Source organism: Sminthopsis crassicaudata, chromosome 1 (genome assembly GCF_048593235.1).
Source record: "Sminthopsis crassicaudata isolate SCR6 chromosome 1, ASM4859323v1, whole genome shotgun sequence".
Classification (NCBI taxonomy): domain Eukaryota; kingdom Metazoa; phylum Chordata; class Mammalia; order Dasyuromorphia; family Dasyuridae; genus Sminthopsis; species Sminthopsis crassicaudata.
Genome location: NC_133617.1, coordinates 366970543 through 366996205, shown reverse-complemented (window position 1 = coordinate 366996205; position 25663 = coordinate 366970543). Strand labels below are relative to the sequence as shown.

At 36.6% G+C, this 25663-nt stretch overlaps 1 protein-coding gene and 1 long non-coding RNA gene across 2 annotated transcripts in view; one reads left to right on the top strand and one right to left on the bottom strand.

Moving 5' to 3' along the window:
- The window catches only part of LOC141549614 (uncharacterized), a 106812-nt gene extending 96273 nt beyond the window's left edge, over positions 1-10539 (top strand). The window contains exons 2-3 of the long non-coding RNA XR_012484399.1: positions 8552-9337; positions 10431-10539. This is a non-coding gene — a long non-coding RNA (uncharacterized LOC141549614). The remainder of the gene's footprint in view (positions 1-8551; positions 9338-10430) is intronic.
- The window catches only part of SLC14A1 (solute carrier family 14 member 1 (Kidd blood group)), a 94394-nt gene that overhangs the window by 52789 nt on the left and 15942 nt on the right, over positions 1-25663 (bottom strand). The window lies entirely within an intron of this gene.

The window sequence follows — 25663 nt, the reverse complement described above, 5'->3', positions numbered from 1 at the left end:
GGAGAAAGGAGGGGAAAATGTGGAACACAAGGCTATGCAAGGATCAATATTGAAAAATTATCAGTTTTGAAAATAAAAGACTTTAGGGGGCAGCTAGGTAGCGCAGTGGATAGAGCACCAGCCCTGAAATCAGGAGGACCCGAGTTCAAATCTGGTCTCAGACACTTAGCTGTGTGACCCTGGGCAAGTCACTTAATCCCAGCCTCAGGAAAAAAAAAAAAAAAAGAAAAGCTTTAATAATAATAAAAAGAAATTAAGGTGGAACATTATTAGCAGCCATGGGAGCATTAATTAATCAACTAATCAGTAATTTTTATTAAACATTTACTATGTACCAGGCACTTGTGTTTCTAGTATGAATGCAAAGGTGATATTTATACAATCTATGTGAATCAGCACGACTATACTAATCACTTAGAGCTGTTGGAGCTTCCCTACTTCCCAAACTGACTTGAAAGTGAGGACTGAAGGTAAAGTAATCAATCCTCTTCACCCATTTAACATGCTAACAACCTCCTGCACCTATAATCCCAAGTGATACAAATCAGGTGCTCTGCTGTTGTGCAGTCATAAGTCCCAGGCACTCTAAGCCTGGCTTTGTGCTTCACTAAAAAACCACATAGCTCAGTGACTGAGAGAACAAGAAGACCTGTATTTGTGGTTTTCATGCTTAAACATCCTACCCCCAATGTAAACAGGCGAGCCCTCCTTCTTAGAAAGGAAGAGCCTGCTTGCAAGCCATTTTCCCTCATTGTACGCATTAAACTTCAGTTTGACTCCTAATTCTCCTGTCTCTTGCCTGCTCTGTTCAGTTCTGGTCATCCACAGGCTAGAGACCTGTTTAGTCTGGTTAAGTAGTGTCTGAGTGGAATTGGGCACAGATGGAACCGGGACAGCAGTCTTGTCTGTGAAAGAAGGGCTGGATTAGACACCCCCAGAGAGAGTTCTTTGGAGTCTGTCCCCCTGAATCCCTCATCTTTCTCTCTGCTTCAATCTCTGAGCTCCTGCCTTCACTGAGATCTCCATTCTTTGTGAGGAAAACTCCATGGCCTTCTGGTGAACCGGTTTATCTCTATTCTCTCAAGCAAGGATAATCTTTCCTAAATTACACATCTCTGTCAAAATCCTGACTGTATGCTTGTGTTGCTTCTAAACTTCATGCTTCTGTAACTATGTGCTTCCATTAAACTGCTAAACATATGCCCTGTCAGGACTGTTAAAACTGTGACCGATTTTGTCTGTATTTGTCTCTGTTATTGTGAAGTTACAAATCTGGGACCAGCATATTCTAAGAATGAGGTTGAAACAGGAGTTTCTGCTAGCCCATTTCCTGATCAAACACATGCCTCTTAAATATATAAGAAATACAGCCCCCAACTATCCTTCATATTGATTGTCCAGGCTGGATGGATTTGATTAAGGATGATCCAAAATTTCCCTGGGTTTTGTTTTGATAAAACCAAATTAGACTGAGACAAAATTGATGAATAAAAAAACTCAGCCTCATGAGTGGGATTGTTTCTACAAATAATACTAGGAAGCAAAAAGAAAAAGAAAAGGAAAGATCGTAAGTCAGAACCTGAGTCAGTATAGGAACAGATTAGAGTAGTTGAGAATTTGTCCCTGGAAGTCCTAACTTGCCCAACGGCCAAAAATATGTCTATGCTTATCCAAAAGACCTTGCTCATCCCCCAGTTTCTAAGTTCTCCTTCAAGGTGGCCAAAGTTGTCCCCTGAAGATACTCACAACCTATGATTTCAACTCTGGTAGTTGGAGGAACTCCAAGTTATTGCCAAGGAGTATCCCTACTCCAGGAAAGATCCTATAGGCTTTCCTGAGAGGGTCTGACTCACCTTGCATTCATACAGACATGTATCAACTCATGGTTGCCCTCATTGGGAAAGGGGAAATTAAAAACAGGTGTCAAAAAGCTGCCTGAAAGGACCCAGATGAAGATTTTTATGATAGATTGGGATGCTGAGGATGGGGAGCATTCCCAACTCACCCAGATTATGGGTGACAAACTCCTTACAGCTCTATGCCTTGAGTTCCTTTGGCTCATTGATTTAATAAAAATCCAACTACTAAGAAGAACATTGGGGAATCTGTTCACCGGTTACATGATAGATTTTACCCAACCTTCAGATGTAAACTGGTTTCAAGCACAATGATGTCATAGGTCAAATTTCTGTCCTACTTTGTTAACAATCTCTTCCCACCCCTCTCTAAATGTAATAGGCTAATTATTCCTGACAAGCAACATTCTGACTGTAGGTTCTCTTTAAGTTTGCAGCACAGCTAGTTGCCACTCTGGTGGAGGAGGAAAAAAAATCAATAAGAGAGAACTTAAAGATGCCAAAAAGGAATTCTATAACACATCTTATAATTCCCCTGCAATTTGCAGCAACTAATCTCTCCCTGTGTCCCTTCTATCTCATAAAGAGAAAGTATGGTTCATCTCACTAACAAGAACCATAAGCCAGAAGTCTATTATTACAGTAAAAGGCCTGTCCACTGGAAGTGGGCTCAAAAACGCTTTAGCAGGTTATATTTGTTGTGCAATGTAAAGCCAATAAAATGTTTGATCAAGATAAATGTAAAGTAGATGGCCATTCCAAAGAGTTTAGTTACAAAAAGCAGGAGAGACATAGGATGATAGTGGGGATGGAAGAATCAAGTCACTTTTTTTCAGCATGAGGGAGATGTGGCCAATAGACAGGGAGAGACTGAAAAGAAGTGAAAGATTGGAGATGACAGAAAATGAAATGGAATCACTTGAATAACTAGAAGGATCAACCTTGGTAAGGAGGAGAGCCATTTATTTCATCATGTGAAACTGGAGGGAAGGAGGAACAATAAAGGAACAGGAGAAAGAGAGGAAAATGCTGTTAGTCCCTGGGGGCAATCTGCTTGTTGTCTGGAAGTTCCAACCAGCTTAACCTAGTGCCATCCCTTTATCTGTCCTTGCCCCTCCTTGTATAATTAGGGGGATTTGATCTCTTCCAACAGGTCAGCAAGCCTGGCGGTTCTGATTCCCTAGAAAAGATTATAAGAGGCAGAGGTATCCCATAAAACAATTAGCAATGCTTAATTGTCAGAGAGGGGTATGAGTAGTCTGACTTGAATGCCAATCCACTTTTCTTAGTATAGCTAATTATGCTGTTTCATGACCACCAAGACCTCCTTCTTTCCTGCAGGTCAACAAAGCGGTCCTCCCATCTGCTTCTCAGTGGAGTCACTGACCTGACTGATGTATTCAGTCTGACCTATTTTGTTAACAGTTATTATATACATCATTGTCAACACACTGATTCTGCTCAGAGCTATGTACCTCAGTTTACCTTTGTTAAATTTAGTCAAGACAAAACTCAAATTTCCAATTCACTTTTCAGTTTGTTCCGTGATCTGTATTCCAACTTAAGATGCTTTAGGAGACAAAGTTCTCTTTTAGGGTGGCCATAAGGTAGAAATGGGAAATCTAACCAAATATCTACACAAAATAACAATCTAGAAATTTCTCAAACTCCTTGCATAAGTGGCTGGTCTGGTGCTTTTCCTATATTCATTGGGGGTCAGAAGGTCAAGTTAGCAAAGCAAACAAACGATAGGAAGATCAGAAACCCTAGAGAGGCAATATCCAATTCCAAACAATCCTATCATTTTAGGAGCCTAGAAGATCTGTCAATAGGAGAGTCAGTAGTTTTTTTTCCCTGAACTTAGTAAAAAAGTTAGCAGTGGCAAAATTAGTGGAAAATACCAGGGAAGCGGAGAAGCCATTTCCAGTTGACAGAAATATCTAGGGCTCTGTAATTGTTAGGGAAAAAAAAATGTTTAAAAAAAGAATGAAAATCTTTTCAGCCTGCTTCAATTACTCTGACAGTATGAAAGGTAGTATGGATAGAGCACTTGGTAGAGACAGAAAAAAAGGTGGGTTCAAGTCCTGCTTGGGTCATTTTTAGCTATGTGACCCCAGGCATATCTCTTAACCTCTGAGTCTCAGTTTCTTTCATTGTAAAATGGGAGTAATAATATTCTCTATTTCATTTAGTTGTGGTGAAGATCAAATAAAGATACACATACATACACATACAGACATGTATCTATCTATATCTCCAACTAGTTATAATAGTAATGATATTGGCTGACATTTATATAGGGCTTTGGGATTTACAAAGCTAATATCATTACTATTATAACCATATGGTAATATATTAGCTAGAGAGATGGGAGGGAACTTAAAATCTTGAACACTTCCTTTTTTCCCAGTAAGCTCTTGACTACAAGAGAGTTCTTAAAACCCTTGGAGTAACCTTTCTTCCTTCAAAGGAACCCTTAGGTTACCCCAAGAGGGATTGATAGCCTATTTGGGGAAATCTTAAAGCTTAGAAAATTCTTTCTTTTTTTAAAGGGGTTCCTGTTTTTTCTTTATACAAAGAGGGGTTCTTCAATGTTAGAGGATTTATTTCTCCTGGAGGAGACTCTTGACATTAGACTAAGAGGATACTTAAAGGCTGAAGAAGTTTAGTCATTTTAGGCCTGTCCAACTCTTACAGGTTGTCTTGGCAGTTACTGTAGTGGTTTGCCAGTTGCTTCTCCAGCTCATTTTACAGATGAGGCAAACAGAATTAAGAGACTTGTCACAAATCTAGGAAATGTCTGAAGCCAGATTTAAACTCAGGGAAATAAGTCTTCCTAACCCCAGTCCTGGTACTTTATCCACTTCACCACCTAGCTGCTCCAAAGAAGGGGCTACCTCCCATTAAAAGATAGAAAATTTCCAGTTGTACAAAAAAGGGACATCCAAAATATAGAATAAATTTTCCTCCACTTAGGAGTGCCATACCTATGTTTGTTTTTCTCTGTTTTCCTTCCCTCAATTTAAGAGAAGACAAAGGAAAATTGAGATTTTGAATAACTCTTCTTTTGTTGATAAAGTACTTACCACATCCTAATTAAGTATAGAAAAAATTAGGCAGTAAGCAAGACTAGATATCATTTTAACCATTTGCTGCTTTGCTTTTTGTTAATCAAATTCTGTCAGATATCAAATGGTACTTGTATGTTTTATGCTTCTGTTGGCTTTGAGAAATTTCAGTCTGTGACCCTAGATGTGTATAAAGATTGGAACAAAGAAAGAAAAAATAAAGTTTACAGTTTGAATTTTGACAATTGCTTTTCTTCCTGACTTCCTGAGAGATTCATTTGAAGAAAGGAGCAACTTGAGGGGGATTGACACTTGATCAATTTTATTTACTTATTTTATTTTGAAAATAAGTTGGGGCTAAGGTCCAGTCACACAGGTAGTAATTGTCTGAGACTGAATTTGAACTCAAGTGGTCTTGACAAGGGTGCTCTAGCTATCCTAGTCCTTACTTTTAAATAGTTGGAGTAGAATTTATTTTAAATATTAGAAATTGTAAATCCACATTTAATTGTTTTGTTTTTTTTCTCCAAGAATGATCCAGGGTACATGAGAAAGGAACTAACACATTTAAAATATAAAGTCTACTAGCTCTGAGGAGAGTTAGATCTAGATTATTGCTGTTGAATTTGATTTTCATGACTTCAGGACAATATGTTTAAAAACTTCAAAAATAAGTCTTTGTCCTAAAAAGCACAATTTTTATGTGGCTGTTATAGCAAATGATATAGCATCAGGTGATGTGCTTTATAAGAAGCACCAAATGTAGGGGTTCAATCATGTGAAGCGTTCGCAATGGCCATTCTCTTTGGTAAAAAGGTAGGCTTATTTAGAAGAGGTTACAGACAAAATGAAGAGATACAATAGACACCAGGAATGGTAAAGATGAAATAGTTTGGGAGAGAATAGAAAGGGGTTTTATGGAAAGGGCAAGTTCCCTAGTGGAGCTTGCCATTTACCAGAAGAAAAAACGACCCTATGAGATTCTGATATGCCCTGAGCTGGCAGGATAAATCCTAAAAAGGACTTAGCCCTCTAAAAGAGTTATTTAGCTAAAGGGAGAAGTGGACTCAGGAGAGGCTGACACTATGAAGCATGGGATTAGGAGAAACATCACTTAACATGGGGAAGGGGTAAAGGAAAACACACTACAAGACAGTGTCTTGGTGGACTGATCCAGGGAGGGTAAGTGTCTATGGGACATAAACTGCCTCAGGGACTTAACTTAATTTGGATGTGTTACTGGATTACTTTTAGAGGGTGAGATACTTCAGTTTCTCTCTGTCAATCACACTCACCATTCAGGACATCATCATTTTGATCAAGATTTTTTCCATATTGGCCTTGAATGAAATCAATTTAAAAAGGCATCAATTAATAATTTAAAATGTATTCTACTGAGAGCCAAGGCAATCCCAATAAACTTTGAATAGAAAAGTCTATCTGCATTCAGAAAAAGAACTGTGGAGACTGAATATGAACCAACACATGCTATATTCACTTCTTTTTTTCTGTTTTTTCCCCCCTCTTGTGGTTTTTCCCTTTTGTTCTGTTTTTTCTTTCCCATCATGATTCCCAACAATGATTTTGTGCAATGTTGAAAAATTATCCACGCATATGTTTTGAAAATAAAAAGCTTTAATAAAAAAAGAAATATGCATTAAAAAGTTAATATACATATATTATAAAAGAAAACTATAAATAAGTAAATGTTTTCCAAAATATATAGAGAACTGATTCAAATGTATAAGAAATCAAGCCATTCTCCAATTGATAAATGGTCAGACAATTTTCAGATGAAGAAACTGAAACTATTTCTAGCCATATGAAAAAATGCTCCAAATCACTATTGATCAGAGAAATGCAAATTAAGACAGCTCTGAGATACCATTACACACCTGTCAGATTGCCTAGGATGACCAGAAAAGATAATGATAAATGTTGGAGTGGATGTGGGAAAACTGGGACACTGATGCATTGTTGGTGGAGTTGTGAACGGATCTAACCATTCTGGAGAGCAGTTTGGAACTATGCTCAAAAAGTTATTAAACTGTGCATATCTTCTGACCTAGCAATGTTTCTACTGGGATTATATCCCAAAGAGATCTTAAAGGAGGGAAAGGGACCTGAATGTGCCAAAATGTTTGTGGTAGCTCTTTTCGTAGTGTCTAGAAACTGGAAAGTGAATGGATGCCCCTCAATTGGAGAATGGATGAGTAAATTGTGGTATATGAATATTATAGAATATTATTGTTCTGTAAGAAATGACCAATAGGATGATTTCAGAAAGGCCTGGAGAGACTTACATGAACAGATGCTGAGTGAATGAGAAGCACCAGGAGATCATTATACATGGCAACGACAAGACTATACGATGATCAACTGATGAATGAGCTGACTCAAACCAGTTCCAATTGTCCAGTAATGAAACAAGCCATCTACACCCAGAGAGAGGACTATGGGAACTGAGTGTGGTTCACAACATAGCATTTTCACTCTTTCTATTATTGTTTGCTTGCATTTTTGTTTTTCTTCTCAGGATTTTTTTTCTTTTCTTTCTAAATCTAAATTTTTCTTGTGCAGCAAGATAACTACATAAATATGTATGCATATATTGGATTTATCATATAACTTAACATATTTAACATCTATTGGACTACTTGCCATCTAGGGAAGGAGGTGGGAAGAGGGGAAAATTTGGAATAGAAGGTTTTACAAGGTCAATGTTGAAAAAATTACTCATGCATATGTTTTGTAAATAAAAAGATATAATAATTTAAAAAATAAGTAAATGTTGATTGAGAAAACATTAAAATAAATAAATATATATATGCCACTGACACTAGCTGTTGTGATTTTGGACAAGTCATTTAACCCCATTGTCTCATCAAAAAAAAAAAAAAAAAAAGTGTGCTAATATGGTAAAACCATAGCATAAGAAATGTTAATAATGTGAAGCAGAACTTTAACTAGCTCATTCTGTCTTCATTATCAGGAATGAGAAAAGATTTAATAGAGTCCATCCTGTTCCCATAGGATAGGCCACGAACTTCAAGGACTGTAGCATAACTAATTGTCATACTCAATGCTTCCTGCCTCATCCTGTAGTTGCTCACATAGACATAAAGCATGCCAGTTTGTTCTTGATTAGGACCCACCCTAACTCCTCTCTAATTCTGTAGACCCTGCCCTTACTTCCTCTCTTTCCTCTGAAGGTTAAAAAGCCTCCTTACTCATAAATCATTTTTGATTTTGCCAGTGAGCTTTTTTGCATCAATAAAGGCCTCATGACAATGATAAATGCCTGTTGTGAATTTTTCACATTTCAAACTGCTCTCCCACCACCTGATATTTTTTCATTAAGAAATGAAAAATGCAACTCTTTTGCTTTGGAAATTAAGGAATATTATCAGGAAGAGAAAACTCTATTTAGATTCTGAAAAGTGAAAAGTGCCATCAATGAAATTCCAAAGAGAAGAGTAAGGGAAAAAAGGGGGGGCGGGAAATAAGTAACATTTAAATTGGAAAAATGCTTTGGGTTATTTCTGTGAATGATGTAACCAAATGTTATTTGAATAGTCCTGGTGTTTGTAAGCTGTTAACACCCATTGTATCTTGGACCATCTCTAGTGATCTTGACTCTTGCCTTGTCCTGGACTCTGATGACTGGAGGAGACAGCGAAACTGAGGAGTTTGTGCAGCAAAGTCCTTTAAACTGACTTCACTCCTAAGTCAAGTCTTTACCCTCATGAAAAGTCCTTTTCTAGAACAAAGGATGAACCACAAGCATACTGAGAAAACCCAGAGCTCCTCTGCTGTGCCCCAGATGGGAATATAAACCACTGCAAGTTTCCTGCCTTGAATTTTTTTACTATAAATGTCATGTACTGATGCTGGGCAAAACAAGCAGAATGAGGAATACATTGTACAAAATAACAGCAAAAATGTATAATGATCAACTATGAAAGACTTGGTTCTTCTCAGTGGTTCAGTGATCAAAGCAATGCCAATTAGACTTTGAACAGAAAATGCCGTCTGCATTCAGATGTTTTCTTTTTTCTGTTATTTTTTCGTCTCCATAGATTTTCCCTTTTGCTCTGATTTTTGTCTCCCAACATGATTCATAAAGCAATACATATTAAAAATAAGTAAATTTACTAAGAAAAACCCCTATAAATTTCATGTTATGATTTTGATGAGGTCTTGGGTAGCTATGTGGCCATAAGCAGAGAAAGTCTGAATCACTATATACAATCTCCAAGCCCAAATATTCCCAGAGGCAAAGTGGGAGGAACACTGATTGAATAATCCAAGCCTTAAATGGGCCTTTTGTTTTTAAGTATTACAGTCCCACTCCAGGTCTGGGTCTCCAGAAATCTCACCTTTATTTATCCAAAAAGAAAGCCAAATTATGAGGTCAGTCCTTTTCCCACCCCCCTCCCCATCCCCCAGATTATAATTCACCTATAAAAACTCTTGGATTTAGCTCATTCTTACCAGTAAAAAATCTTTTGGGATGATTCAGGACACTGACTTGGAATCCCAATATATTCTGAGGTCTCATCAGGTACCTCATCATTTTGATGGCAAACCCCATAATCCTGGTGATCTGGTATGGGAAGAGTCTGACTTTGCCCCATAACCTCAACAATTTTATAAGGGCTAAGAGCATCTTAATGTATTTTTGGAGGTTCTTTGTCCCCCAAACTTCTTCACAAATTGTGTTAGAGATTATGTTGTGTAGACTTCTTTCTGGGAGAGTAGGAGAGATATGGGGTGATTTGAGAAGCTTTTAATCTGCCTTCAAGGCAGTGTTGCAATCACTTAGTAATGATTCAACAAAGTTTAGTTGTGGGTTGAAAGAAACTATGCAATTTAGGAATGATAAGCCTTGGAATCCATTAGTGTCATTAAAGAACATTTTGTGCTAAAGGAAAAATTAAATGCAGTGAAGGTTTGTTCTATAGGCAGTCTGGGAATCATTGAAATATAGAAACTTAAGGAACTGAGCAAGAAAACAGAAGTTTAGAAGAATATGAAAGCAAGTTCCAAGAGAGCCATCTACACCCAGAGACTGCGGGAACTGAGTGTGGATCACAACATAGCATTTTCACTCTTTCTGTTGTTTGCTTGCATTTTTTTTTTCTTTTTGATCTGATTTTTCTTGTGCAGCAAGATAATTGTGTATATATATATATATATATATATAAAATTGGATTTAACATATATTTAACATGTTTAAAGTGTATTGAATTGGGGCAGCTAGGTGGCGCAGTGGATAGAGCACCAGCCCTGAATTCAGGAGGACCCGAATTCAAATCTGGTCTCAGACACTTAACACTTCCTAGCTGTGTGACCCTGGGCAAGTCACTTAACCCCAGCCTCAGGGGGAAAAAAAAAGTATATTGAATTACTTGCTATCTAGGGGAGGGAGTAGGGGAAAGGGAGGGAAAAATTTGGAACACAAGGTTTTGCAAAGGACTAATGTTGAAAAATTATCCATGCATAGGTTTTGAAAATAAAAAAGCTGTAATAATAATAATAATAATAAAGGATATGAAAGTAATAAGAAAGGTGCAGTTTTGAAGACCACTGGAGAGGCATATAAAGAAAAGAAAGAAGGAAGAAATCTTAAGCATGTCGGAAAAAAGGTATGAGGAAGATTTTTAGTTTTGTTGAAATAAGATGTGAGAAAACATATGTGTTTTTTGTTTTTTTTTTAATGTTATGGAAATTATAGTAACAAAATTGTAGCCTGAAGTTCCCAGACTCCAAAGCAGGGAGATGGGAATGCAAAGCTACCACTCCCTGTTTCTTCCCCTTAGGGACAAAGGAGAGGGTGAGGATTAAGAAATACTCTCCGTGATTTTAAATGGAAATAAGAAAAAGGTTATATTGACCTGGGAGTGCCACAGAATGTCTTAGAAAATGAGCTAATTGATAACTCAGTTAACTGAGTTTCTAAGTGCTGTGAAAAATGTTTGGATTTTAAATGTTACTATCAAAGGTTATAATATTCAGATTAGATTTGGTTGAAATCTAACTTGAAATGAAATCATATTGTTATCTAAGTGTGCTTCCCTAATTAAGGTAATTATAGTAGATTAGAACTTTGTAAAAAAAATTATAAATATGATTTGTCATCAAGATATTTATTAGTAAACTAGGATGAAGCAAAGGTCATGCAACTAACTATAAAGTGGATAAACATAGTGACTAACATGAATTTGACCATTCTGTTAGAAATATTGTTAGAAAAGTAAATTCCCTTTTAAATTGGTTTCTCTTGGATTATAGATCAAATGTTATGAGTGATGCAAATAAGTTTGAAAACTACTTATTTAAAAATATAATAGATAATGGTAATAATTTTCTGTAAATTTGTCCTAGCAAAATTTTCTTAAGATGTCCTTATGTATGAAATCCAAAGTCTCAAAATCTTGCCAACTATGTTAACAGTGTAAATGTATTAAGTTTGAAAAATAATGCTGAAGTCTTGCAGCTTACTGGCAACTGGGCAAAATGTCAATACTTTAGTTTAGTTTATCAAAATCTAGTCTCACATCCAGGCTAATGGGTAGCAATTTAAGCTTAATTGGCAATAATAACAATACATTCTAAGGTTCCCCCATACCCCCAAAATCATAGATCTACATAGAAATTACAAAAAATGAGAGATCCAATTTATATTTCTGTTCATTATAAAGCCACAAAGCTTAATTTCTTATTATACAAGGTAACTGTTCTAAGATTAAAAACTAGTGTAAATCTTGCTAATTTGTGAGAAGGGGAAACTGTTTCCACTGCATTAAGATAATGAGATACAGATTCCTAAATATGTCATTTTCTTGCTAATAAATATTCTTGAAATATCTTAGAATGATAAGGGAATAATTAGACAAAAATGAAGAAGTTTGTGGGACAAAAATATAAATCTATTAATTATTAAAGTTAAAATCAGAAACATCTATTTTGTTTCAAATAAAAGAATTTCACCGAAATTAGCTGTCTTAGAAGAAAGAAAGTGAACATCTTTTAGTCTTTTGTTGTCTGTTATGTGTGATTTTAGATAAGCATCTTTCTTTCAAGTTCACCCACCCAATGGAATTGTTTGTGGAAACTGTGTTTAGCACAATGCCTTGTCCATGTCATACATGCAGTACTATACAATCTGTAATTACTGTGATTACTTCATTTTCAGTGCTCTGTTCTAGACTTAAATACTAGGGTTTAAATGCCACTATTATAGAATACCCTATATTGTGCAAATTGGTTATTAGGTCTCTTAATGTTTCTTTGGTGCTATCCCTAAAATGGCCATAGCCTGTGATAAAATTCTCAAGAACTTTAGTTTGAAAAAGTCAAGAGTGAGATCAGACTCCTAAGTGTCTTTTGCCTGGACCAAAAGTCATAATATTCTACTAGCCTTCCACCTAAGACAGTAATATAAGAACACTTTTAAAAAAAAAACAAAAACAAAAACAAAAAAAACCCTTATATTTAAGTCCAGAATACTTTGAGCCAAACTAACAATAATAGTCATGATTTAAACTGGTAGAGCTTTATATATATTTCCTAATAATCTTAATGTGAGATTCTTTTGTCTTATATGATTTCATTTACAGAGATTTGTATCTTCCCTCTCAGGATAATTGGTTAGAAGTTATTACTACTTTCTGTCATTTCTGCTTCTCACTCTAAAAAGATAAGTTAAAATATCCAACTGATGCAATAAGGAGTCTGTGTCTCCATGATCTTTGCGGAGGGTGGGCCACCTTGCCTGGGGAAATTTCTAAAAAAAAAAAAAAAAAAAAAAAAGATCCCCACCCTCTTACCTGGTTCCCACGGGAATCTCCCACTTCCCAACTGATCTGACAATCACTAGTCTGGGAAACAATCATCACCCTTTTTCATCTGAAAATGAGCCCCTAATCCCTCCCTTGTGCCAAACCATAGAAGACCAAAAAAAGACAAGATTCTGTACCCAAACCTTTGCTAATTCTTATCGTATGAGTTAATTCTCAGTGCAAACAACCTATTTTTAATTTTTTTTTTTTTTTTTTTTGCCAAAAAACCTTGCTTGATGATTGGGACTGCGAATTCTTTTGCAAAAACCTGCCCCACTGGCCTGGGGACCCCATCGCTGTTAGGGTATCTTTTACCCCTCAATTTTCACCCCTCAACACAACAAATATATGTTACCTTTTTGCTAGTTGTCTTTTAAAAAAGATTTATTTGAATAGCATATTATTTTTCCAATTACATGTAAAGATAGTTTTCATTAGTATGACAGAAACTAGGCATGGACCTACACTTAACACCACATACTAAGATAAGATCAAAATGGGTCCATGATTTAGGCATAAAGAACGAGATCATAAATAAATTAGAGGAACAGAGAATAGTCTACCTCTCAGGCCTGTGGAGGAGGAAGGAATTTATGACCAGAGGAGAACTAGAGATCATTATTGATCACAAAATAGAAAATTTTGATTACATCAAATTAAAAAGCTTTTGTACAAACAAAACTAATGCAAACAAGATTAGAAGGGAAGTAACAAATTGAGGAAAATATTTTTACAGTTAAAGGTTCTGATAAAGGTCTCATTTCCAAAATATACAGAGAATTGACTCTAATTTATAAGAAATCAAACCATTCTCCAATTGATAAATGGTCAAGGGATATGAACAGACAATTTTCAGATGATGAAATTGAAATTATTTCCGCTCATATGAAAGAGTGTTCCAAATCACTACTGATTAGAGAAATGCACATTAAGACAACTCTGAGATACCACTACACACCTGTCAGATTGGCTAAGATGACAGGAACAAATAACGATGAATGTTGGAGGGGATGTGGGGAAACTGGAACACTGATGCATTGTTGGTGGAGTTGTGAAAGAATCCAACCATTCTGGAGAACAATTTGGAACTATGCCCAAAAAAGTTATCAAACTGTTCATCCCCTTTGACCCAGCATTGTTGTTATTGGGCTTGCTTATCTCCCAAAGAAATACTAAAGAGTGGAAAGGGACCTGTATGTGCCAAAATGTTTGTGGCAGCTCTTTTTGTTGTAGCTAGAAACTGGAAGATGAATGGATGCCCATCAATTGGAGAATGGTTAGGTAAATTATGGTATATGAAGGTTATGGAATATTATTGCTCTGTAGGAAATGACCAGCAGGAGGAATACAGAGAGGCTTGGAGAGACTTACATCAACTGATGCTGAGTGAAATGAGCAGAACCAGAAGATCACTGTACACTTCAACAACAATACTGTATGAGGATGTATTCTGATGGATGTGGAAATCTTCAACATAGAGAAGAGCTAATCCAATTCCAATTGATCAATGATGGACAGAATCAGCTACACCCAGAAAAGGAACACAGGGAAATGAGTGTAAACTGTTTGTATTTTTGTTTTTCTTCCCAGGTTATTTTTACCTTCTGAATCCAATTCTTCTGGTGTAACAAGAAATTTGGTTCTGCACATACATATTGTATCTAGGATATACTATAACATATTTAATATGTATGGGAATGCCTGCCATCTAGGGGAAGGGGTGGAAGGTAGGAGGGGAAAATTTGGAACAGAAGGGAGTACATTCTTCCCTCATTCCTTCCCCATTTATCACTGTTTCTTTTAGGCTATCCTAAGCGGACCCTGTCAATGCATTGGTCAATCTCTCTCTCTGTTTTCACATTATTACCATCATAGTAAAACATCCCACTTTTTTTTTTAATAGCTTTTTATTTACAAGATATATGCAAGGGTAATTTTTCAGCATTGACAATTGCAAAACCTTTTGTTCCAACTTTTCTCCTCCTTCCCCTCACCCCCCCCCCCCCATGGCAGGTTGACCAATACATGTTAAATATGTTAGAGTATATATTAAATACAATATATGTATACATCTCCAAACAGTTATTTTGCTGCACAAGAAGAATCGGACTTTGAAATAATGTACACTTAACCTGTGAAGAAAATAAAAAATCAGGAGGACAAAAATAGAGGGATTAGGAATGTTATGTAGTGGTTCATAGTCATCTCCCAGAGTTCTTTCGCTGACATCCCAACTTCTTAATTAACAATCCTTATTGAAGTATTTATTGCCTTCAGGTCTTTTTGAATCTTGGTGAATCAATCCTGAGAAAGAATTAGGAAGACATGGGTAGGAATTCTAACTCAGAGGCCACTTAGGATACCAATCCTGTGATCCTGAGAGACTGGCTTAATCTTTCTGAGCCCCAAATGCCATATTTGTAAAATTGGGGATAATATAGATCTTGTTGTTTTGAAGATCAGATTAGATAACATTAAAAACACTGCAAGTCATAAAGCATTAGACAAACTTAAGCTATTTTATATCTGAAACATTGACCACAGTTCAGTGAACATAGTGGGTGGTCAATAACGACCCAGTTAGTAGATGTAGTCTGAAAATAGGGAACATTTTCCCTTAAGACTATTTGGCCTTACATCACAAAGGAATGAAATCCCTGAGAATAAACTTCCTCATGGTCCTCTAGAACAGCATTAATCTTGGGAGTTTACTGGAATGATCTATAAAAGGTCTGTGGCCAAAAATCTCTATTTGGTCCTGGGTGGCCAAGTCCTGTCCATTAAAGAGGTATTCTTTTCTGGGAGTTTCTTAGATCCCATTCCAAAGGGATTTCTTCTGAAGTAAAGGCTTTTACCAACATTCATCTGATTAGGTATGAGATATCTCAGTCAGCCTATCTTGTGACAATTCTTTATTATTCTAAGGTCTGAGGCACAGGAAATAAGAAACAAAAATTTAAAAGACAGTGAGGTGTTCAAAGCTTAGACTGGCAAGTATGACCAATTCTCTCCATGGGCTATGTATAGCTTCCTTGTGTCTCAGTTTCTCTTGATGTTCCCCTTTTAAACACTGACAACCCTTTTGCCATAGAAGAGGTTGTTAAGCTTTACTTTTTTGACAATTCCAACACAGTGGAGCTGTTTTTTTTCCTCCCAGCTGGTACAAAATGACAGTGGAAACAGATCAATAATATTTTGGCATCCAAACAGAAACGCAATGCCTTACACCCAGCCATGTTTCAGTGGGAAGAACTCCAAGCTAAGAAAAGAGCTGCACTGGAATCTCTCTTCATCCCCTAATTAGTTGTGTGAACTCGGACAAATCATAGCACTTCTATCTACATTATAGATCTACATTATAAAGGATTTGGACTCAATTACTCTGTTTCTTGTTTTCCTAACTCCTTCTCAGGACTGACTCACCAGGATATAAAAAGATCTGAGGGTAATGAATACTTCATTAAGGATTTTTAATTATGAAGTCCGGATGTTTTACTATGATGATAATCATGCAAGAGGGGAGAGAGAGATTGATCAATGCAATGACCAATTCAGGTTTCAAGGGAATTGGTTTTATCTCTCAACTAAATGGCAATAGTGAAGAATATCTGTATGCATCATAACTACTATCACAGGTCTGCTCACACAACATCTGACTACTTGAAAAACTTCTAACTCCAGGGTTCATCTTGTTTCCATGGAACAATAGATTACAGAGATAGAATTAGAATTTGTTTCCTTAGATCTAAGCTCTGGAGAGGACTTATCCAGGGTCACACAGCAAGGGATTGGTAGCGATATGACTAGAAAGAAACCTTTAGATGGATTGCTTTTCTGGAGGTAGCAGTAATGGAGAGAATAGAAGACTGAACTGGAAGTCAGGAAGACCCAAATTTAAATACAACCTTAGATACTTGTTGTATAGCTCTGGGCAAATCAATTAAATTCTATTTGTCCCAGTTTCCTTAAGTATAAAATGTGGGTAATAATAGCATCTTTATAGTCCTAGAGCTGTGAAGATCAAATGAGTTGTTTGTTAAATACATAGCCCAGTAACTGGGACATAGTAGGCACTCAACAAATCCATCCATTCATCCTTCCTTCCATCCTTCCTTGACTTTTCTCTTTCTTCCTTTCCTCTCTTCCTCCTTTCCCCTCTTCCTCCATCCCTTCCTTCCTTCTCTCTCTCCCTCCCTCCCTTCCTTCCTTCCCTCTTTCCTTCCTTCCTTCCCTCTTTCCTTCCTTCCTTCCTTCTTTCCTTCCTTCCTTCCTTCCCTCTTTCCTTCCTTCCTTCCTTCCTTCCCTCTCTCCCTCCCTCCCTTCCTTCCTTCCTTCCTTCCTTCCTTCCTTCCTTCCTTTCTTCCCTCTCTCCCTCCATCTCTTCCTTCCTTCCCTCCCTTCCTTCCTTCCTTCCTTCCTTCCTTCCTTCCTTCCTTCCTTCCTTCCTTCCCCTTCCTTCTTCTTCCTTCCCCTTCCTTCCTTCCTTCCTTCCTTCCTTCCTTCCTTCCTTCCTTCCTTCCTTCCTTCCTTCCTTTTCCTTCCTTCCTTTTCCTTCCTTCCTTCCTTCCTTCCTTCCTTCCTTCCTTCCTTCCTTCCTTCCTTCCTTCCTTCCTTCCTTCCTTCCTTATTTCTTTTGAGCCTTAGTACCTTCATTTCTAAAATTAAAGGATGCCAAATACATGACAACTTCTAAAATACTGAGCTCCAAAATCTATGTTAATTTATATTCTCCCTAGTTGAGGTTTCAACTGCAGTGCTGATGCCCAAATTATTTCTAATTCTGATCTTTCCTCTAAGCTCTATCCACAGGCTTATGAGAATTAAAAGTAGAAGAAACGTTAGCGATCATCTAGAAGTACAAAACCTGAGACAAATTCAATTGAAGGAAGAAACACGGTAAGGTTGGAGGTCCAAGGAATGATTTCTGTGGATTGTGGTTTAGATAGAATGGAGATAGATGGCAAAGAAGTTGGTGAGATTGAGGAACTAATAGACCAGAATGTTTGAGATGGCAGCTTTGGGATGGGATGACTGATGCACAGATTGGACTTATTGGTGAGAAGAGAAACTGAATTGGAAGTCCATAGATACCAGCAATGAAGATCTGAACCAGTAAGAATGAATTTTAAAGCAAGACTATAAATGATCTACAGTTCTCTGAGGAAGCTCATTCTAGGTGAGCAGTGAGGGCCAAGGAGTATACCAACTCTTCATTCTGGGTCTAAGTATACGTGTATGAGTGGGGTTTGAAAGAAAAACTTGTCTTGGAGATGTTTCCATGAGATGTGGTATCAGTAAGAGAAATCAGTTCCAGAGAGCCCCCAAAGATAGAAAGAAAGTGAGAGAAGATCTATGAAGAAGGGAAATTTGTTAATAATAAACATGAGATATCAATGATAGACAAAGGGGATAGCCAGATCTGGGCTAGACACTAATGAGAACGTAGGGAAAGATAGCAGAAAAAGAGAATACAAAGGTAAATATGGCAAGTGTGCCCTAAGTGAGAAAGCCCAATAAGATGGCCGGTCTCAGGGAGAAGAGACTGTCCAGTCTTCTTCCTTATCACATTTGTTAAAAGTGACCTACTCCCTTATCTTCTTCATGAGCTACTTGCTCCTTCCCCACTCTGCAGGGGGGAGAAAGTAATCATCTTTAGATATCAGAACTGAATCAAAGTCCTTACTGTCTTGATCTACTTATAGATCTGAATTTAACTTCTTAATTTTATTATCTATGGGACTGCGACCTACGGAAGTAGAGTGTCATCAACAAAGTCATTCAAATAAAGAGCAGAGCTTAGATTTGAACAGGTTTTTTTATGCCAAATCTAATGTTCTTTCTATTCTGTTATTCTATTCTAGCCTATTACTATATCATTATTACAGTGTTCTTACTTCTATTGATGCTGACATTTCCATTTAAATGTCTTCCCTTCACCTCATGCTCGAAATGTCAAAAACTTACCTCAGCACTTTTTTCCCCAAAATGGTTGTCTCATAACTCCCTTCCTTTTATCATTGTTTTAGTCATCCAAACTGAAAACATCAAAATCATTTTAGAATCATCTCTTCTATTACTCCCCATATTTAATCTGCATGTTCTATTGATTTTTTTCTTCAAATTCCTCTTCTAATCATTCCCTTCTTTCTCTTCATTTCTACTCTTAACAATCACCTGAGACCCGAATTACTACTAATAGCTTCCCTGCCTTTAGTTTTTCTTTTCTAATCCATTCTGCACAGAATCACTAGCTTCCCATCTAAAATACTATTTTCATATCATCACTTCCAAGGGAAAAAACAATAACCTGTTAGAGTCTGCTGTGGCCTAAACTTCTGATCTTATATTCTAGTACACATGCTGAATTTTCATTCTGGTCACCCTTGTCTAGATGTGATTCCTTATATACAACATGAACATTTTTGCTTCTGTGCTTTTATTCATGATATTCTCTTTAGTCCTTGAATGTTTTTTATTTCTAACAGCTGAAATTCTATCTTTTCTTCAAAATCTGCATTATGTTCAGTCATCTCCATGAAGCCTTTCCAGACTTCTGAAACTCACAAGATATTTGTCCTTATTCACTCGTCTCTCTTGATTCTTTTTATTTCCCACTATGTGATATTGTCCATATCATTTCTGTGATGTTTATTTTTTGCTTTATGTTACTTGCTCCCCTTGTGTTGGTATGATCCAAGGTTCTGTTCTGAACTTTCTTCTCTCTATAGACTTTCATCTTTTGAGGTATCTTATGTGATTCTGATATACAAATGGGAGAGATCCCTCTAAAGAATTAAATACTTTTTATAGATAACAATAAATAAAGTGAGAATTTGTGATTTTTATGCCAGTATTTCTTAAATATTTTGATCTCAAGATTTCTCTAAAAAGTTTTGTTTTATCTGAGTTATAATTACTCATAGTTACTATTTTAGAAATTATTGCATCGTAGTATTACTTTTATTTGCAGAACCTGCAAAGAGCATCTTGGGAGCCTTTAGAAATCTCTAGATCTTCCTTTTAGAAAGTTTGCATTAAATCCTCAGGATAATACCCAAATCTAAGAAGGAAGGAAGAAAGGAAAGAAAGAAAGAAAATAGTACCAACTGTGAATTTTTTTCCTACAAAAACATGTGATGCTGTTGATAAGAGAAATGAAAATTAAGATTGGCCTCTCAGATTGGGCCAAGATGACATGAAAAGATAATGATGAATGTTGGAGGGAATGTGGGAAAACTGAGACACTAATACATTTTTGGTGGAGTTGTGACCTGATCCAACCATTCTATAGAACATTTTGGAATTATGCCTAAAGGGCTATCAAACTATGCATACCCTTTGATCCAGCAGGGTCTCTACTGGGCTTGTATCACAAAGATATCATAAAAAAGGGAAAAAGGAAATGTTTGTGGCAGCCTTTTTTGTAGTGACAAGAAGCTGGAAAGTAAGTGGATGCCCATCAGTTGGAGAATGGCTGAATAAATTATGGTGTATGAATATTATGGAATATTATTGTTCTGTAAGAAATGACCAACAGGATGATTTCAGAGAGACCTGGAGAGACTTACATGAACTGATGCTGAGTAAAGTGAGCAGAACCAAGAGAACACTGTCCATAGCAACAACAAGATTATATGATGATCAATTCTGATGGATGTGGTTCTTTTCAACAATGAGGTGATTCAGACCAGTTCCAATGGTCTTGTGGATGAAGAGAGCCATCCACACCCAGAGAGAGGACTGTGGGGACTGAGTATGGACCACAATATAGTATTTGTACCTTTTTTGTTGTTGTTTGCTTGCTTTTTGTTTTTCTTTATCATTTTTTCCCTTTTTGATCTGATTTTTCTTATACAGAATGATAATTGTGGAAATATGTATGGAAGAATAGTACATGTTTAACATACATTAGATGACTTGCTATCTAAGGGAGGAGATGTGAGGAAGGCAGAAAAAAATTTGGAACACAAGCTTTGCAAGGGCAAATGTTGAAAACTATGCATGTGTTTTTAAAATGAAAAGCTTTATATATATATATATATATATATATATATATATATATATATATATATATATGTGGCATAATGAGAACAGAAGAATAGAAATAAGAAAACCTGTGTTTACTCTGGTACTTTGTTAATTAGTTGCTTGTCTTTTAACATGTTGCTTAACTTATCTTTCTATATCATTGAAATAGGACAACAATATTTTCCCAGAGAACAATAACCAGGAAAGTAAAGACATTAAAAACTGGGCTATAGTATGAAAGATTGAAGCAATTGTAGATAGAGAAAAGAAAACATAGCGGAATAACATGCTAATTATCTCCAAATAATTGAAATGTTGAAATATGTCATATGGAAGAATGACGAGTCTTGTTTCATTTATTTCTGGACAGAACAAAAAACAAGGGGAGAAAATGAGTTAGAGAGAAATAGTTTAGATTAGTATCAGGGAAAAATTCTCTCATATCATAAAATGAGTTCCTTCATGAGGTAGCATGTAACTAGAAGTATTCAAACAATGGCTAAATGACCACTAGGCATGTTCTAGAGAGGATTCTTTCAATCAGATAGAGGGTTAGACAAAATAACCTGCAAGGTACATTTCAAATATTTGTTTTTATGGTTCCATATGAAGAGAGAACTTATGTGATAGATCTGGGGGAAAAGATATTAAATAAATTTATGATCATAAAGTTGAAAGAGGTTTCTGAAAGCATCTAGTTCAAGTATCTCATTTTTTTAAGATGTAAAAATAGGCTCAGAAAGGACGAATGGCCTTTTTTGGGTCAAAGAACAAATAAATGGTCTTGTCAATTGGTGGAGATGTGGAAGGAATTCGTTTCAGGCGTGGATTTTGTGGTGACCTACACAAATGAACACAAACAAGAGAATACAGAAGAAATTTGGATGGTATTCCAAATTAGTTGGAACATACACTGCATGAAGAAATAGAAAAGTAAATTGGAGCCAGACCCTGCAGGGTTTTAAATTGCCAAGTTAAAGAATTTACTCTTTATCTTAAAGGCAATGAGGAATTACTGTCATGGTATGGATCCAGCAATGCCTTTGTGCCAAGGAGACATTTCCTAAAGATAGTGAGGTCCTCTAGATGCTTCTGTTTACAGATAACATTGTGTTATTTTTACACCAAGCCCTGGAACACCAAAGGGCCATTTGGATGAAAATCATAACCAGTCAAAAGAATTTGGTCAGGAAAAAACCAAGTGGACAAAGAATTCATATAACTGCAGAGTGAAACAAACAAGATGAGGGAAATTCTATAAAATGAAACAGCACACTCTATGAACTTCATACTTTAAAGTGGGACAATTATGGGTACTTTTATATATAGTCAAGAGATCCTTGGTTTTGGTTAACAATTTTTTTCTTTTGTTACAAAGGAATACTCACTAGCAGGAGGAAAGATGTATTTGGAAATGAATGTGACATAAGAATAAAGGCATCTATGAGACTTTTTTAAAAAGAATATTAAAATTAATGGATGTGATCCAGATGATAATACTAAGTGGTATAAATAAACTATGGAGCTCACCTGTTAATATATATAGGATAATGCTGAAAAATAATATGAAATCAACTCTGAAACGTGTACTTCCTCAACATTCCTTGTGCTTGGGTAGAGTATAGACATTGGAGAGTTCCTCTCAATTTCTCTACCATTTAAGGAGGGCACCCAGGAAATTAATTTCATAATTTCCCACATGACTACTTCTCTTTGACTTAGAAATACATCATTTTGTAGATGCAATAAAACTCTGAAATTCTTCTCCTCAGGTCATTTCCCATTGTGTCTATAGAACTTTATCATGCCTTCTGCTGGGTAACTTTCCCTATCCTATTCCCCTCTCCTTTTCAGTTTTTTTCCTAATGTGTTGTCTTTTCCCATTATATTATAAAATCCTTGAATTCAGGGATAGTCTTACATCTTTCTTTGTATTTGGAAATGTGTATTTAACACAGTGCCTGGCACATAGTAAGTGCTTAAATATGTTTTGATTGACTATGAAAATCAATAATGAATAGTATTCAGAATTGAATAGGAGGGAGTGTGTGCTGTGATGTCATTGAAAATTCACAATCTTTTTAATTATCACAAGCTTCTTTCTGAAATAATGTCTATTTTTTTAGATACATATCCCTCCATAATGATGTATTCTGCAAGATGTGGGATTCTTCACTTTCCAAAGAACAAAATTGAAAATTATACAAAAGACATAAAAATATACATGGTGGAAGCAAGTAGGCTATAACACATTCCAAACAAGGAATTAGACAAAGGACTTGTTATAAAGGAGGTCATTAAAAAGGTGTTTCAAATCACTACTGATCAGAGAAATGCAAATTAAGACAACTCTGAGATACCACTACACACCTGTCAGATTGGCTAAGATGACAGGGAAAGATAATGATGAATGTTGGAGGGGATGTGGGAAAACTGGGACACTGATACATTGTTGGTGGAGTTGTGAAAGAATCCGGCCATTCTGGAGAGCAATCTGGAATTATGCCCAAAAAGTCATCAAATCATGCATACCCTTTGGTCCAGCAGTGCTACTACTGGATTTGTATCCCAAAGAAATACTAAAGAGGGGAAAGGGACCTGTGTGTGCCAAAATGTTTGTGGCAGCCCTGTTTGTAATGGCCAGAAACTGGAAACTGAATGGATGCCCATCAATTGGAGAATGGCTGAGTAAGTTATAGTATATGAATATTATGGAATATTATTGTTCTCTAAGAAATGACCAGTAAGGATGATTTCAGAAAGGCCTGGAGAGATTTACATGAACTGATGCTGAGTGAAATGAGCAGGACCAGGAGATCATTGTACATGGTAACAAGAAGACTATACTACAATCAATTCTGATGGACGTGTCTCTCTTTAACAATGAGATGATTCAAACCAGTTCCAATTGATCAATGATTAAGAGAGCTATCTGCACCCAGAGAGAACCCTGTGGGAACTGAGTGTGGACTACAACATAGCATTTTCTTCTTCTTTTTTTTATTATAGCTTTTTATTTACAAGATATATGCATGGGTAATTTTACAGCATTGACAATTTCCAAACCTTTTGTTCCAACTTTTCCTCTCCTTCCCCTACCTCCTCCCCCAGATGGCAGGTTGACCAATACATGTTAAATATGTTAGAGTATAAATTAAATACAATAAATGTATACATGTCCAACAGTTGTTTTGCTGAACAAAAAGAATCAGACTTTGAAATAGTGTCCAATTAGCCTGTGAAGGAAATCCAAAATGCAGGTGGACAAAATTAGAGGGCTTGGGAATTCTATGTAGTAGTTCATAGTCATCTCCCAGAGTTCTTTTGCTGGGTGTAGCTGGTTCAGTTCATTACTGCTCTATTGGAACTGATTTAGTTCATCTCATTGTTGAAGAGGGCCACCTCCATCAGAATTGATCATCATACAGTATTGTTGTTGAAGTATATAATGATCTCCTGGTCCTGCTTATTTCACTCAGCATCAGTTCATGTAAGTCTCTCCAGGCCTTTCTGAAATCATCCTGTTGGTCATTTCTTACAGAACATAGTATTCCATAACCTTCATATACCATAATTTACCCAATCATTCTCCAATTGATGGGCATCCACTCAGTTTCCAGTTTCTGGCCACTACAAAGAGGGCTGCCACAAGCATTCTTGCACGTACAGGTCCCTTTCCCTTCTTTAAAATCTCTTTGGGATATAAGCTCATACAACATAGCATTTTCATTCTTGCTGCTGATATTTGCTTTTGTTTTCTTTCCCAGGTTTTTTTTCCCTTCTTGATCTGATTTTTCTTGTGCAGCAAGATTAACTGTATAAATACGAATACATATATTGGATTTAACATATTTTAACATATTTAACATGTATTGGACTACCTGCCATCTAGAGGAGAGGGTGGGGGGAAGGAGGGAAAAATTTGGAACAGAAAGTTTTGCAAGGGTCAATGTTGAAAAATTACCCATGCATATGTTTTGTAAATAAAAAGCTTTAATAAAATTAATAATACCGTGTTTCCCCGATAATAAGACCTATCCTGAAAATAAGACACCCACATACTCTTTAATATTCCGCTAAAATAAGCCCTCCCCCGAAAATAAGCCCTATCGAACTTACTATGAAAACGGTCATCATGGTGATCCCCTGCGCTATATGCTGCGTAGCGGTACCTTCAGTAAGCAGCGCCGCCCTCCCCTCCCGGGTGAAACGCACGTCGCGCTCCGAGCTGCATCCAATCAGAGCTGCAGCAGTGAGCGCGTCATCCTCTTCTTCCCTGGTGATTTGCTTGCTGGCGCTACTGAGAGCAGCACCGCGGAGTAGAGCTGAGACAGGACCATCTAAAAACTCGGTAAGTTCAGTAAGCGATAGAGAATAAAATAAGCACTCAGGGGGCATGATGGAGGCTAAAAGGGGCATGATGGAGGCTAAAATGGGCATGATGGAGGATAAAAGGGGCATGATGGAGGATAAAATAAGCCCTCCCCTGAAAATAAGCCCTCTGGTGTTTTTTAGTCCCAAAAAAATAATAAGACAGTGTCTTATTATCGGGGAAACACGGTAATAATAATAATAAAGGAGGTCATTAGACAAATGTCTGATCTAAGAAAAATAATGGGTCTGTATGTCTTGTAGCAAGCCTGAGAGCCAACTGTGTACTACTGCTAGGTATTCCATCCAATATTAAGAATGTAAAAGTAAAGTTTCTTAACATGTTAGTTTTCCCCACCCAGCCTGCCTACTTTGTGGTGAATTTAAGGGAAGACATGCACAAGATAGCACAAGTTGATGATTCAGGGCACAAATGCTTACAATGTACATTTGTTGCAGGGTCTGCACACCTACAGGAATGAAATCCACTAGGGGA